Raw genomic sequence first — 13,825 nt, forward strand, 5'->3', positions numbered from 1 at the left:
TCACTTTCCAGAGTCAGAGCATTCATAAAATGTTACATGTCTTGGAGCAGACCTTTTCAGGAAGGGAATGATGCAGTTCTGTGCATTGGATCTCACTGGTGGAAATCTGGGACTTCCTGGTGTGGGACAGCATTGATCCATCCCTTGGGCACAGAGGTTTACTGTGCAGAGCTGCAAAGTAAGTGGTCAAGCCATTGTCACTTCAGTACTTTGCATGGAATATCACAAAACACTTTGAAAGATAAAATTACTCCTTATTAACTGAATTCACCGACTCACTTCTGATGCTGGAGACTGCATTCATTTGGGAGTTAAAGACTGGGTTTGATTCGAAAGGGCACCTACATGCCCCAAGGTACAATTCCACAGCAGTTATTCAGAATCTTAAAATAAAGCATGTTCCTAAGTGCTCTGCTGGGTCGTGGCCAGTGTTGCAAAAAAGGGAAAATTTAAAACAATTGGAAGGTGGGACTTAGGCCCCTCAGTCATGGCGAAGAGAAGTAAAGATATTTTGAATGATTTCCTATTTCTCTGTTTAAAAACTGCATCAGTATAACACAGATGTGTTCAATATGGAAACCTTTAATCTGCTAATTGGCCCAGTGTCTCTGATACTTTTGAGTCCATCTGTTGTGATGAGATCTGATTAATTTAATGTAAGGTACCAAGAAATACCCAGTGTTCCCTTCTGTACAGCTGAGAGACACATTGTAAAATAAAGGGCCATATTCTGGAGATGTGTGTGTGCAGAGTAATCGCGTTGATTTCAGCCCAGCTACTGCAGATGTCTAAGAGTTCTGAAGCAGAGTTTGTTCTGAAGGTTTTACATGAAAGTGTCAGTGAGGAGCTCAGAACACAAAATACAAACCAAAGTGGCTGAGAAAAACCATGAAGGAATAAAATAAATCCAAGCAAAATAAAGGGAGGGGGAAAAAAAGATGCCTTTTCCACATGTGACTATTGTGATCTGTAGGGCAGTCGGCTTGTCTTTGCCCATGTTTGCATTGCTCCCCATTGATGTCCACTGTTTTTTACAGTGGAGACAGGCTCTGCCAGTAAGCTATAGCTCGGTTAATCATATTTCTCACAAAGGCTTGTTGGCATTCATGCACCCAGACATGGGCACACTTCCCTAGCGATAGGTACTGCTGTTCACCTGTGTGCTGATGGCACTGATGGCTGTGTGGAAAAGCCTGGAGGGGGGACAGGGCAGGAGGTGCCACTGTCCTGCAGCTGGGGGACAAAGGTGCCCTGGCCCCTCGGCTGTGCCATTTTGTTGCCATTGCTGTCCTGCTCAGTGCCCAGGCGCTGAGAGGGGCTGGCACCTGCCTCGCCTCCCCTGCTCTGGACAGGGGCAGGTGCTGCTGGGGGTGCTGGGGTGGTTAGGGAAGGGCTGGGGGTCCTGCTGCCCGTGGGCACAGTGTGAGACTAGCCGAAGAGCAGCCCTGGGCACGCCGGGCATTCCTACACGCCAGCGAGCCGCTTGGCCAGCGTGCCCCGCTCAGTGCTGTAGGGGGCTGGGGGCTGCCCGAGGCAGGCGAGGGCAGAGCAGCCGGGGCAGCAGGCTCAGGTCTGGTCTCCAGGGATGATGGCGGGTGCCCTGCAGCTCTGCTGCAGCTCTGCCGGTGTCTCTCTCAGGGGTTTCTCGACTCAGGCACGTCCGAGAGCACCCGCTCAGTGCCAGCTGGGCATGGCCATCTGGGTGGCTGCTGGGTCCCTCGGGCCAGGACATCTCGGAGCCTCCCCCACCTGCTGCACAGCTTGGGAGGCTTCCATGGACTGATCCCATACATGGACATGGAGAGGAAGAGGAGCCAGGCCTTGGTAAGCACTGAGATGAAACCTGCAGCTCTTTCATGAACACAGCAAAACCACTGAAGATTTTATAAGGTTTTGCAAAAAGTCAGGTGGAGTGGGAAGGGCTCCTGTAGCGCCTGGGTATTCCCATCACAGCAGTTTTGGAAAGATCTTCCACACTTCAGTGTCGGACATCTGCACGTTCCCAAGGAAAGGAGAGCGCTGACAGGCAGAGCTGGTGTTCAGGAGGGCAGGGCACTGTCTAAGAATGAAACCCCTCCGTGGGGAGGGCAGAGGAGCTTGGGGATTAGGAGCAGTCACGCACTGAAAAGCGCTGCCCAAGGGGCCTCCAGCAGGTGCAGATTGTCCTGGCGCAGCCTTTTGGGGAAGGTCAGGCTGCAGAAGGGAGAAATTAAATGCAGCTGGGTTTAAGAAGTGTCTGCTGAAGTAGCAGAATACATGATGGCAAGTGGGGAGGAAAGGTGGTTCTTGGGTGTTGTAGGGGTTCTTCCCTCAGCTGTGTGTCCCCAGCCTGCCTCAAGCCACAGTGAGAGGCAATGGCGGGGCACATCCACGCTGCTGCCAGCCAGCTCCCTGATGGGCACCAGTGCAATGCTCCCCCTCGTCACCCCGGGGCTGATGGGCACCTCAGTCACCAGGGGCCTGAGCAGGGGCTTTTCACCTGGCTGCAGTGCACCGCAGAGGTGCTGGCGGTGGGGTCCCTTGTCCCAGGGGCTGGAGGAGGCACAAACAGAAAAGGCACGAACGGAGCAACACGTTGGTGAAGAACTGGGTGCTGGTCTGCTGGCGGGGAGCCTCGATGCTGCGGCCAGTGCCATCTGTTTGCAGCTTTCCACGCACAACAGCATTTAATTATTAAGATAAGTCATACACTAACCATGGTGTTCGTTGTTGTTTTTTTTTTTAATGGAATGCATTTATAAGCCAACTTAAAAAAAAGGGATTTTTTTCTGTGTTGTGAGCTATAGCAGATGAGATTGCTGTATTTAAAAGCTTTTGCAAAATAAACCCCCCATATTCCTCGTCATTTAAAATGCAGTGATCTGCCTAAAGCCAATGCCGGGGGGTGGTGGTGCGAGGGCTGGCGTGGTGTGCGGGCCTGTGCCACCCCCCGGGAGCTCCCTGTGCCACCGGCCTGGAGCCCGCGGGACCCGACGCCGTGGCCCCCGCCCGCCCCCCCGTACCCCGCGTGCCACCCCCGCGCTGCTCCCGCGGCGGATCCGCTACTGCCCCGGTCTGCGACAGCCACCTCCCTCCCGTACATCGGCCGCGCGAGAACGGGGCTTTGGAGAGAGCTGGAGAGGGGCGCGGGGCCGGTAACCGGGCTCTGGTGACAGCCGGCGCCGCGGCCCCGGGGGGCGGGGGGACGGCAGCCGGCAGCCCCCGCGTGGGGCGGGCCGGGGGCCGGCGGGAGCATGTCCCAGCTGCTGGGGACCCCGCCGCGCCCCCCTCCCCCGAGCCGCCCAGGCGGCCGCGCTGCCCGCGGGCCGGGCACGGCCCCTCCCGCCGCCGGCGGGGAAGGCTCCGCGGCGGCGCCGGGGGGGGCCGGGCCTACGCTGCCGCGAGGAAAGCTACCGCGCGGGGCTGCGGCCTCGGCGGCCCCCCCCCCCGCTCCGGGGGGAGCGGGCGCCCCGGCGGGGGTCCCCGCTCCGCAAGGCCGCCCCGCGCCCCGGCGCCACGCGTGGGGGCGCAGCTCCCGCTCGGGCCCGCGCGCTCGGACGCAGGCGCGCGCGGGGCGGGCCGGGTCACGTGCCGCGGCGGCGGAGGGAGGCGGTGGCGGCGGCGCGGCGCTGGCCTGCGCTCGGTGTCCCGGGCGACCCCCCCCCCGGCGGCCCGCGCCCGTCCGCCCCCGCCCCCGCGGGCCCCGTGCGCCCCGGCGGCCCCCGCCCTCCCGCGCGCGCTCGTGGCGGCGGCGGTGGCGGCAGGTGAGGGCGGGGCGGGCCCGCAGCGGGGCCTCCCGGCGGGGAGCGAGCAGCGCGCGGCGGAAGCGGCGCCCCGCGGTGTCAGGCGGGCGGCGGGCAGGCCGGGCCCGCGGGCCGGGCGGGCGGCGCGGCGGGAGGGGGCAGCCGGGGCGCGGAGCGGTGCGTGGGCCCGGCGCGGGGTGCCCAGGCCGCGGGGCGCCGGAGGGCTCCTGGGCGGGCGCCTGTCAGCCGGGTGCGGGGGGCCGCGGCCTGGCGCCCCGGCCTGGGCTGAGCCCGCTCGGCCGCGGCCTGCCGCGCCGCCTCGCCGGGCCGGGGCTGCCCGTGCCGCGCTGCCCCGCCGGGCCGGCCCCGGTCCTCTGTGGGCGCTCGTGTCTCGACCTTCCGCCGCGCCCTGTGGCAGCCGGCGGGCGGCCCGGGAGCGGGATGGGGGGGCGGCCCAGCGGTGCCACGCCGTGCCCGGGGCAGCGCCTCCCGGCCGGGCGCCACAGCCGCGGGAGCCCCGCGGCCCCGGGACGTCGCCCCCGCGCCCGGAGCCTCGGCCCTTGCCCCGCGCGGGCGGTGGCGGCTCCGTGGGGTGGCAGCTGGGACGCGTTGACGTTTCTTCGAGCCCGAGCTTTTGTCTGACTGTCTCGGCAACTCTGGAACGCGGCCGGGGAAAGGCTTCAGCGCCGTCCCTGGGTCTGGTTCCTGCTTTTCTCTGAATCTCACCCCCTTTCGGCCGTCGCAGCAGGCCGGGGGTCCCGTGCCCGCTGGCCCCCGAGGGCAGCATGCTGCAGCTCCGTGGGCTTTGTCTGCCCCGACCCCCGGCACGCGGCTCCACGCCTTCCCCAGGCTGAGCCGGGTAAAAGCTCTCTCGTGCCAGTTTTACTAGAGGACAAACAGTGCCTTTTGTTGGTATTTATAATTACTGCGCATTGTAGCCTTTCTGGCTGGTTCTTTAGCCAAAGCATCTTTCAGAATTTCCCACATGTGAAAGTGGCCACAGAGAGCAGATGGTGGTCTTGCAAAGGGTTGGCCAGTGTCATAACCATGACTTTTGGGTTCAGCAGCTCTTTTCCAGTTATAGCAGGTGTTTCTAGCTTTTCTGTGCATCTCATGGAGAGAGAAACAAAGGTCTTGAGGCCCATATCCAAAATGGCCAGGCCTGTGAGCCTCTGGGCTAAATGCACTCCTGCAGCAAGACATCAAGGTGTTTGCTACGCTCTTCAAATATTTGCTGAGCTGTACGGCTTCCTTTGAAAGCTAACTGGCTGTATCTGAAAAATTTTCCTAGTAATACTGTATTCTGACTCTCCTATGAGAAAAAATTTAAATCAGCACAGGGGAAGCTGCACACAGACCTGATCTTCTGTTGGGAAATGACATTTCTTAGTATTTTAAACCTACAGGAAGGTGTTCTGTTAGGCTTTGGATTTTGGCTGGAGAAACTCCCAGCAGCACTCTCCAGTCATTCTCTCTGGAAAGCCTGTTCTTTCTATAGGACTTGGAGGGAGGAGTTTTTGCAACAGGCTTCCAATTGATGCAATAACGTTCCGTGATTCTAGTAAAAAAAATAGGTGCTTCCTTAAAATCAAAACCGACTGTGTGGGGAAACCTGAGAAATCCAGCCCTGCCCCATGCATCTCTAAACGAAGTGTTAGTGTTTTCATTTTTCACTGGCTTAAATACTTGAAAATATGAGGGTGTAGAAGTAAATTCTGCTGCACAATCATAATGCCACTGTTTTGTTTTAAGTATGGTACTGTCAAAGATGACGTGCCTTTGTAGTAGATATTAGATATTTCAAACATAACTGCTGAACAGATTTGTAGTATACTTTTATTTTCTAATACCATATTGATTGCTCTTGGATGGAGCTACAACTGAGTTACACAGACATACTAAATGTCATAGATTTGCAGTGGCAAAGGGTTTGCTACTGAACGTATTGAACAGTTAATATGGCAGTAACAGTTTGATTGCATTGGGAATAGTGAAATTTTTTAGGTCATTAGTGTACCTCTGAAGAGAAGGCATGATGGTGGTGTCTGTTTCAAAATCATGTGGTCTCTATTGAGAAATACAGATGCTGTGGCGTGGAGAGAATAGAGCGAGCAGAACGCCTGTTGATGTGTAGACCATCGAACAGCAAGACTTAACCCTGTGTACTGCAGGGCCTGTGTTCAAGTGTAAACTTGTTCCTTAACGCTGGACTAGAGAAGAAGTAATGGGAGAGAATGCGTAGGGTTGGGAAGAGTTAAGGGGCAGAAGTGGAAGGAGAGCTAATCCTAGCTGACATGGAGCAGAGAAGATGCATTGTCAGACTCCAGGTGAGGTGTTCTCCATCTGTTAGCCAGATGACCGATCCACCTTTGCTTTACTGAAGCCCTGGGTATTTTGTGTTTTCTCTTGATGCTGTTACGAACTCTGCTGTCCCCTTCTGAGCGGATCAGTGACGTTCTTCAGCAGGAACTGCCCTTTGCAGATAACTGAGAATTTCTGCCATGTAGTCAGCATGTACCTTAGTTTGTATGTGGTGGTAGCTCAAGGTTTGGCTCAAGATGCTTGGATTGCCTAGTGCCCTGGCTAATTGGAAGGAAGGAAGGAAGAAATCATCTTTTCAATGATGCTGCTGGAGTTGAACGTTCATCTAAGCTTTACATTACACAGAAAGATAGTAGTGGAAGTTTTCCAGAGGTCCAGGAGACTGGGATTTTTCTTTAGACCATTGGGGGTCATTTTCCATCCAGTGTGTCCTCTGCCATAAGGATGTTATTAACACCATCCTCCTGCGCTCTGAATAGCACATCAAAAATTGCTATTGTGATTAAAAACAGAAACAAGAAGTGAGTTCTGTCAGGTATATGTTGCAGCCTTGAGGTTGTGTCACAGTAAATAACTTCTTTATGTATTTGGGAAAAAAGAAAGGTGACCAGTGCACGTCACGGTGTAGCCAGTTTGGGAGCTGGGTTGAAGGAGGGGGTGCGCAGGGGACTCCATTGCTCTGAGAGCCATCATATTTCTGGAACTGAGAGGACAGCGGCCTGCTTCTCCAGCTTGAGTGAGTAGTCTTGAAACAGCCCTGCACAGGGGTTTGGATCAGATTTGTATGAAAATTGAAAAGTATAGGAGATGCATGATGCCTTGTCTAAATTCGTTTGTCTTCGTGTAAACCAGTGATTTGGGACAGGGAGCTGGTTGTGCGGAGTTGCATATGTGAGCCTGTGCGTTAGGTTTGTTGCATGAAAGGGAACGATCTAGTTATTTGCACCAAAAGATGCATGCTATTAAATTCTCCCAAGTCCTGTGCACGTCATTTTAATTTTACAGTTTTGATTTTTTAAAAAATCAAATGATCTACCAAGACTGTGCAGCTGGTAGGAGATGGTGTTTCTCGTCATGGTTTCTGGGCAGTGCTTGCAGAGACTGAAGTAAGCCTCTGTGTTCCGCATACATGTGCGCAGGCATGCTTTCACAAGCCTCCCTCCTTGCTGGATGGCACAAGGAAAATGTGAGGCATTATTTCTGCCTTGCTTCCTGGTAAATTGGAAGTTTTGGTGTCTGTAGTAATGTTGTTTTTCACGGCAGCGAGTGGAGAGCACGTGAGAGATGAGATACAAGGCTCATATTAGCAGTTCTGAGGGGGTCTTTTTCGCGGAGAAGCTGAGGAGTTAGCAGTTGCGGTCTTGGGACTGTGGCTGTAGGAGCTGAACCTCGCAAGGCAAAAATATTGCCGGTTTTTTTAGTGAGGCTCAGTTAAAAGTAATACTGGACAAGAAAGAGCACCTCATGTTCTGGTTGCAGCATGGGAAAGTGTTCCTTTGCAAGGGCTTTTTGGGGAACTTTTCCCATCCCTGCAAGAACACATTGCTGTTTAGTTCTGTTGCATCCTAGTTTTACCGGAAGGTGCAAAGTTGGCCAGTGATTACGTGGTTCACAACAGCAGTAAGTGACAGTAATTAATAATGCTTTTGAAATGTGATTCTTCCAAAAGCCCAGAGCAGCACAAAGTTAAGCTGCAAGTTTTTATAGAGTCAGGAAACTCTCAGAACAATCTGGACTTTAACAACAAAAGCTGTACCTACTTCTGTTATATTAAGATTTTTTTTTCTTGGTTTTTGGGTCAGGGAAAACAGTCTCTTCATTACTGAGTGCCTCATATCAGAGGAATTACTTTTAAGCTGTTTGTTTAAATCTTTTCTCCACACTTTATAACATTTCAGAATTTTAAAAATTGTAGTGAAATTTCCTAGACTTTTATTACATGTAAGAAGGAAGAATATTGCAATAAACAAGAGGTGCAGTTTTCAGTCAAACCTTAGTACCGGACTTGTAATCACTAGAACACCTGGGCTGGTTACATTGATGTTTGTGAAGCTCAGTGAGAGTTTGGTGACAAAGGACTACCTGTGGGGCACGTCAGCCCAGAAAGGTTTGGTAGTGGTTACATTCAACTTCAAATAAAAAGCTTGTCACAACACAAACAGTGAATAGATTGCTACTTGAGGAGTTTTCTCGTAGCCTGTGGAAGGCAAGATAAAATACACTTTCTTGTCAAGATACATCTGATTTTAAATAGTATCTCATTTTATTTGTTTGCTGATTGTATTGATGGATCTCTGTGAAAAGTTATGTACTGCAAATCTCCGTCTAGTATTTATCTGTTACAGGCTATAGTGTATGTCTCTCAAATGGAAGTATCCTTAACATGAAATTAATAATTCAGCTATGGGAATTGATTGATCAAATATTACGCTGTGTAGACTGTGGCTTCCAAGAAAATTGGTGACTGAGTTAACTTGTGGTTTAGGAAGAGGACTGGCAGCCTTCTTGTGTTGGAATCTCAGCTGCCAAAAGTGGGAATTTCTACATGGCTAACTTAGCTGTAGTTGAAATTCATTCTGGAGTTGTTATGTTGCTTTTTAAAGCAACCCCAATGATCTCATCGGTCAAATTCTGTTGAAATAAAAATTAATAGCTCAGTTAGACATGTCCATTGCAGCTTGGCATGAGTTGTGGGGTTTCAACAAACTTTATGAAACTAACAAACCAATGTTCCACTAAATCTGCTGTCAAAATACATCAAAGTACACTGCGAAAGGTCATATGCGTTACAACAAGCTGTAATTTTCTCCTTGTCGGAAGCATTTGGGTTTACGTGTTTTATGCTTGAGGGCTGTAGGAGCGCAGCAGAGCAGTATGAGGAGGGGCACGTAGCTCTCTATCAGCAGGAGTGAATGAAGCCTGCCTTCCTCTAGACTTGCTTTGTTTTCTTGATGTTTGGGAAAGCACAGGCTCTGAAGACCCTTTTCTGTAGTTGGAATGCTTCCCAGGGCTGTTCTTGCAGATTCTTCGGTGGCTGCTAAGGTCTGTGTTCAGTCCCTGGGTGTTTCAAAGGTCCCTGTCAGGTAGGTTATTGCAGTGAAAGCTGAAGTTAATGAACCAATGTCAGTTGGTTATTTTCCTTAACCAAATTGGAATTGTCTCCCGTACAATGGGAATGAAGACCACAGCAGTTAATTGTTCTTCTTCCCATAGCCTGGGCTGGCCATGCTCAGTTTCTTACTGGAGCTTGCTAGGACAGCCCATCTTTCAGTCCTCTCTTCTCTGGAGCAGCTGGGTGCCCACAGACCGTCTCATACCCCTGCCCGTGGTGAGGGAGGGCCACCCTTTCCCTCAGAAGGGAGAACTGGAGGAACAGAAAGCCCCTCTGTTCCTTGTACTAAGGAGTTCAGATGATTTTCCCTCTGGCCCAGCACCCTTCAGCCAGATGTCAGCTCTTACCTTGTCGTGCTAAGGCATGGATGGTTTGACTGGAAGCTGACTTTGGTAAGCTTTGAGGGCACCTTAAAAACGGCTTTTACTGGGCAAGTAAGGACTGTCCTTTCATGTGAATGCTTAGCTTTGGAGATAACCAGCCAGTTTCTTACATGACTCAGTTGTAGGCCATCTAAAGTAGCCTGTGGAACATAATTTTATAAAAAGCATGGAAAAAATAGAATTGATGCAGTATCTGCTATAGAACCTGGAAAGCTTTTTTATATTTGGCTTACACTTAATAAACGATAGTAAAATTTCATATTTTAGATTTTGGTTTTGCTTGTCAACTTGGTGTCTGGTCGCGGTATTTAGGCAAGTCTACAAAGGGATGGAAAGAGCAAAGTTACTGCTTATGATTTAGACATTCAGGTGTTCTACTTGGTACTGTACTGCTTCTTGAATTACAATGCTTGTTTAGAAATATAAGAAGATGCCAGAGGTTGACTGAAAGAGCTACAAAGCATGCATAGTCTGTTTTAATGTGAACACTGTTTCCTTCCCTTGGAATTGCTGGACTGGCAGAAGTGCAAAGGCTATGGCACAGTACTAAGGCTTTTAAAAGCGATTTTACCTTGTCATCTAGATAGAAGATAGCAAATTTCTGCTTTGTCTTTCTGAGTCGTCTTCCCTCTTCTGCTTCCCCAGTTTGCTTTTGGGTAGTCCCTTTCCCCACTGATGAGCAGGCTGGTAAGTAAGCAGAAAATCTGCTTGAAAAACAGCACTGGGTTGTTAATATAAATCATCTTGATTTGAGGGGCAGTGTTTTGTTTTTGCTGAAGCCATTAGCTTTACTGCTGCTTTTTCATTACCCTGAGAGGTTTGAGTGCAGCTTGATGAGACTATGAACAGGACTAGGTTTTGGGATTGGATTCACCTTGCTTTGTTGGCCATCTGCAATAAAAATGTCTGTCTGAGGTGGCTGTGGGATCATAACGTGTTCCTGCAATGAGCTTAACCTGAGCCACTTTAGGCGCCTCCTTAGGATAAGCTGAAGCATATCCTAGTTGTGCCAGTTTGTCTTCTGAAGGTGAATTGAATCTAGAAGAGTTTATCTTAAGACTTAAATATATTATTCTTGATAAAACTTGCCCTATTTAGAAGAATAAAATGTTATTTCCAGCCAAAGGGAGTATTCAGTTTTTTGCCTAAAGTAAAAGGTTGATTTTTCCAGATCCTTGGGTTTTGCTGTTAATATTTTAATATAGTAACACATGCTTTTTACATTACGAAGGAGAGAGTTGGATTTGGTGCAAAACTGCATGTTAAAAATCAAAGTATTCACTGTTACATTCAGTATTTTTGGTTTTTTTGCATCATTGTATTATGAAATGCAATGGTTTTCTTTCAGGATTACATTTTTGGGAGTTGCTGTTTAACCATGTTTGCCAGTCTGGAATTACCTGAAGGCCTGTTGCATGCTGCAAAATACTGAAGTCGTGGAATTTGGTTTGGTAGGTAAAATAAGCATATGATGCATCTAAGTATCTCTCGTTCTTACATATTCTCCTGCTAACTGTCCCACTGACAGGTCCTTGCTCGTAATCTTTAAGTGTATTTGGAGGGCTGGGTGGTCCCTGGAGCTGACTTTTCAGCCTGCTGTAGAGGGCTGCGACATTTGCCATCAGGTTTGTAGCTGTTGTCAGACCTTCCTTCCGAAGAGGACAGTTGAGACGCTTTTGTGGTGTTATCCCTCTTTCGTGTCAAAGTCTGATGTTCCAAATTACTGGAACTACCCCTAGCTAAGTTATGTAAGAGGAAATTTTACTACATATTTCACTTTAGTTTTAGGTATTCTTTTTATATTATAACAGACTTGACTGCAGTCTCATTTCTGGACTGACTTCTCTTCCTCTTCCCTGTTGCAGCTTTAAATGGTCAGTGTGAGAATGAGGACCCTGCTCAGTTCTGCCTTCTGCCATCTGCTAGTGAAGGACATCAGTCCATCCTTCTTTCTGCTGTCACCCTTTCCAGTCCTTTGTGTTATTTGGAAGAGTACTTTTTCAGGTGTAGAGCAGGATTTTAGTACTTTTTATTTAATCGGGCTCCCTACATATTTGTTTTGAGAGGGTGCATGTTCTGGTGTGACATCAGTTGTGAAAGTGTTTATTCTGAGTTGGTTGAAATGTACAAACAGCTTGTAAATCAATAGACTGTGTGGCAGAAAACCTCAGACAAGTTATTAGATAAAGCCTTGTTCTGATTTATTTGCTTTGTGTGGTGCAGTGGTTAGAAGAAAGCAACACAAGAGCTTTCAAGTTCTGTTTAAGAAACAAATGGACATAACTTGAAGTTTGGATCAATTGACCGGGTCTTAGGATGAGAATACCAACATACCAGGATGTTGGTTTTTTTCTCCCCTTTGATTTTTTTCAGACTCTGGAGACCACCAGCACTCCCGTTTGGTGGTGCTGGCGCTCCAGACCCTGCTGGCTTTCCAGTGTTCAGCTGCTTCCCAGTTAGGGATTACTGGCTGTTTCAGGTTTGTTCTAATCCCATCTCTCCCAGGGAGTGGATGGGATTTTCAAAGCACTGCCCAGTCACGTGGCACTGGGTTTGTCATGCAGGCTCCTTTTACTAACAGGGCTGTTGGTGGGGGGACACATGGCATGACAAACTGCCTTCTGTGGGGTGCGGTGCGACCCAGATCTAGGCTGCGGCATAGCTGTATCCCACATGAATTCTTCTGCTGGAGAGTCTGTCTTGTACATTGTAGTCTATCAGCTGTATTATCCGTGCGCTGAGTGTGCCCAGGAGCTCCAGCCTCCAGCAGCCCAGGGTGTGCCCTGTGCCCAGCTCGGACCCTCTGCTCAGGCTGCCGCCCCCTACCCCCATACCTGCTGCAGGTGCGTTCAGTCTATTACCTGGCTGTTTATCCCCAACTCTTACTTCAGTGACATCTTTTTAATAATTAGACTATGTTGAGTAAGACCAACTTTATAATAAGCAGGCATAACACTTTATGCTGCTGCAGCCTGTCCCAGGCCAGGTTGACGGTAGGTGGTTGCCACATGGTAGCACTGGACTTGCTCTGAGTTTCCAGAGACAGTTGTCTAATGGGAAGTATTAAATTGGAAACTCTAAAACAACAGAGTGCAGGGGCAGGAAGGAAGCCATGCATGTTCTTTGAATGGAAAATGATATTCAGAGTCCTTTTTTGTGCTGTCACTTGAACATGAATGCTCAAGTTTATGAAATGTGCTGTGGTTATGCAGATCAGTTCAGGTATGGTTCTTACTCATCAGAGATACTCTGTGGTCTGCTGGGAGTTCATCTAGCTTATAGGAATTGTTGAATGACCAGAGTTTCACCTGTGTGTGCTTATGCTAAAGGCTTTTTGTGCTTATGTGGAAGAGCGTTGAGCAAAGGTATGTGCTAATTATGGTCATGTGCTGGCTTGTAATTTATGGAAGTCAACCCTATAACCAGGAGATTACAGAATTTGTTAGGATGAGGGATGCAGCTGGGATTCATTTAGTTTGAGATGGATGGCGTGCTGTGTTCTGCCTGAAGAGGAAGGTTTTGCAAGTCATTACTTTCTCCTGTCATATTTGAGATAAATTATACCTGAAGATAGGAACAGACTGAACTGTGTTTTTGAGAGGGAAGGTGGATGTAGCAGAGATCCTTGAGGCACGTAATGTGAACAAAAAATGCAAAGAGAGCTGTAGCTACATGTTCTTATCCAGAAAGTAAAATTTAAAGCTCAATCTTGGTCGTTTTTTTTTCTTAACTCGAGCTTTCCCTGCAGTCCTATGATTTTCTGCATCACATGAAACAAGGCCTGTGGCCCTTTGGGATTTAGCAAGCTATATTTTAGTAGTGTTCAGGAGGGACTGTAATTTCAGCAAATTCTGTCAGATTTTGGCACGTTGAGGTGAGGCTGGTGGAATCTGATTTAAGCTGCAGCACTTTCACGAAGCCTTTACGCCATGGTTTAAACAATCTGGAAGTCTTCTGCTCTTCCACAGAGAAGATGGATGATTTAAACGCTTCTATTCAAAAAAAGAAATGTTTGTGTTCTTACAGAGAAATATTTACTACTTTGGTGTCAGGGATTGTCAGAAGTACTCGTGTTTCTTGCCGCAAATGGAACACCCCATCCCCTCCAAATAGTTGTGCTTTTTCAACATGTAAGAGCCTGTATGTTGAGCTGAGCTTTTCTCTCCCTGAAAAACTTACTCAAGGTTTTCAGATAAGTATTTTTCTATGTAATTTTCTTCAAAATACAGTGCTTATATTTCACAGGATGCTTGCCACGTTTGGTGCACAGAATGACTGTGCTTGGT

General features: G+C 49.2%; 1 protein-coding gene across 6 annotated transcripts in view; it reads left to right on the forward strand.

Moving 5' to 3' along the window:
• Positions 1–3,552: 3,552 nt before the first annotated feature.
• Positions 3,553–13,825, forward strand: part of NCOA6 (nuclear receptor coactivator 6) — a 45,508-nt gene continuing 35,235 nt past the window's right edge. For 2 of the 6 annotated variants that reach the window (XM_037401578.1, XM_037401579.1), the window contains exon 1: positions 6,812–10,990. The gene's annotated coding sequence lies outside the window, so the exon portion shown is untranslated. Of the gene's footprint in view, positions 3,744–4,594; positions 6,781–6,810; positions 10,991–11,912; positions 12,019–13,825 lie in introns of those variants that run through there. The other 4 variants (XM_037401575.1, XM_037401576.1, XM_037401577.1 and 1 more) reach the window with 4 other exon arrangements.

The sequence above is a fragment of the Falco rusticolus genome, chromosome 10 (genome assembly GCF_015220075.1).
Source record: "Falco rusticolus isolate bFalRus1 chromosome 10, bFalRus1.pri, whole genome shotgun sequence".
Lineage (NCBI taxonomy): Eukaryota > Metazoa > Chordata > Aves > Falconiformes > Falconidae > Falco > Falco rusticolus.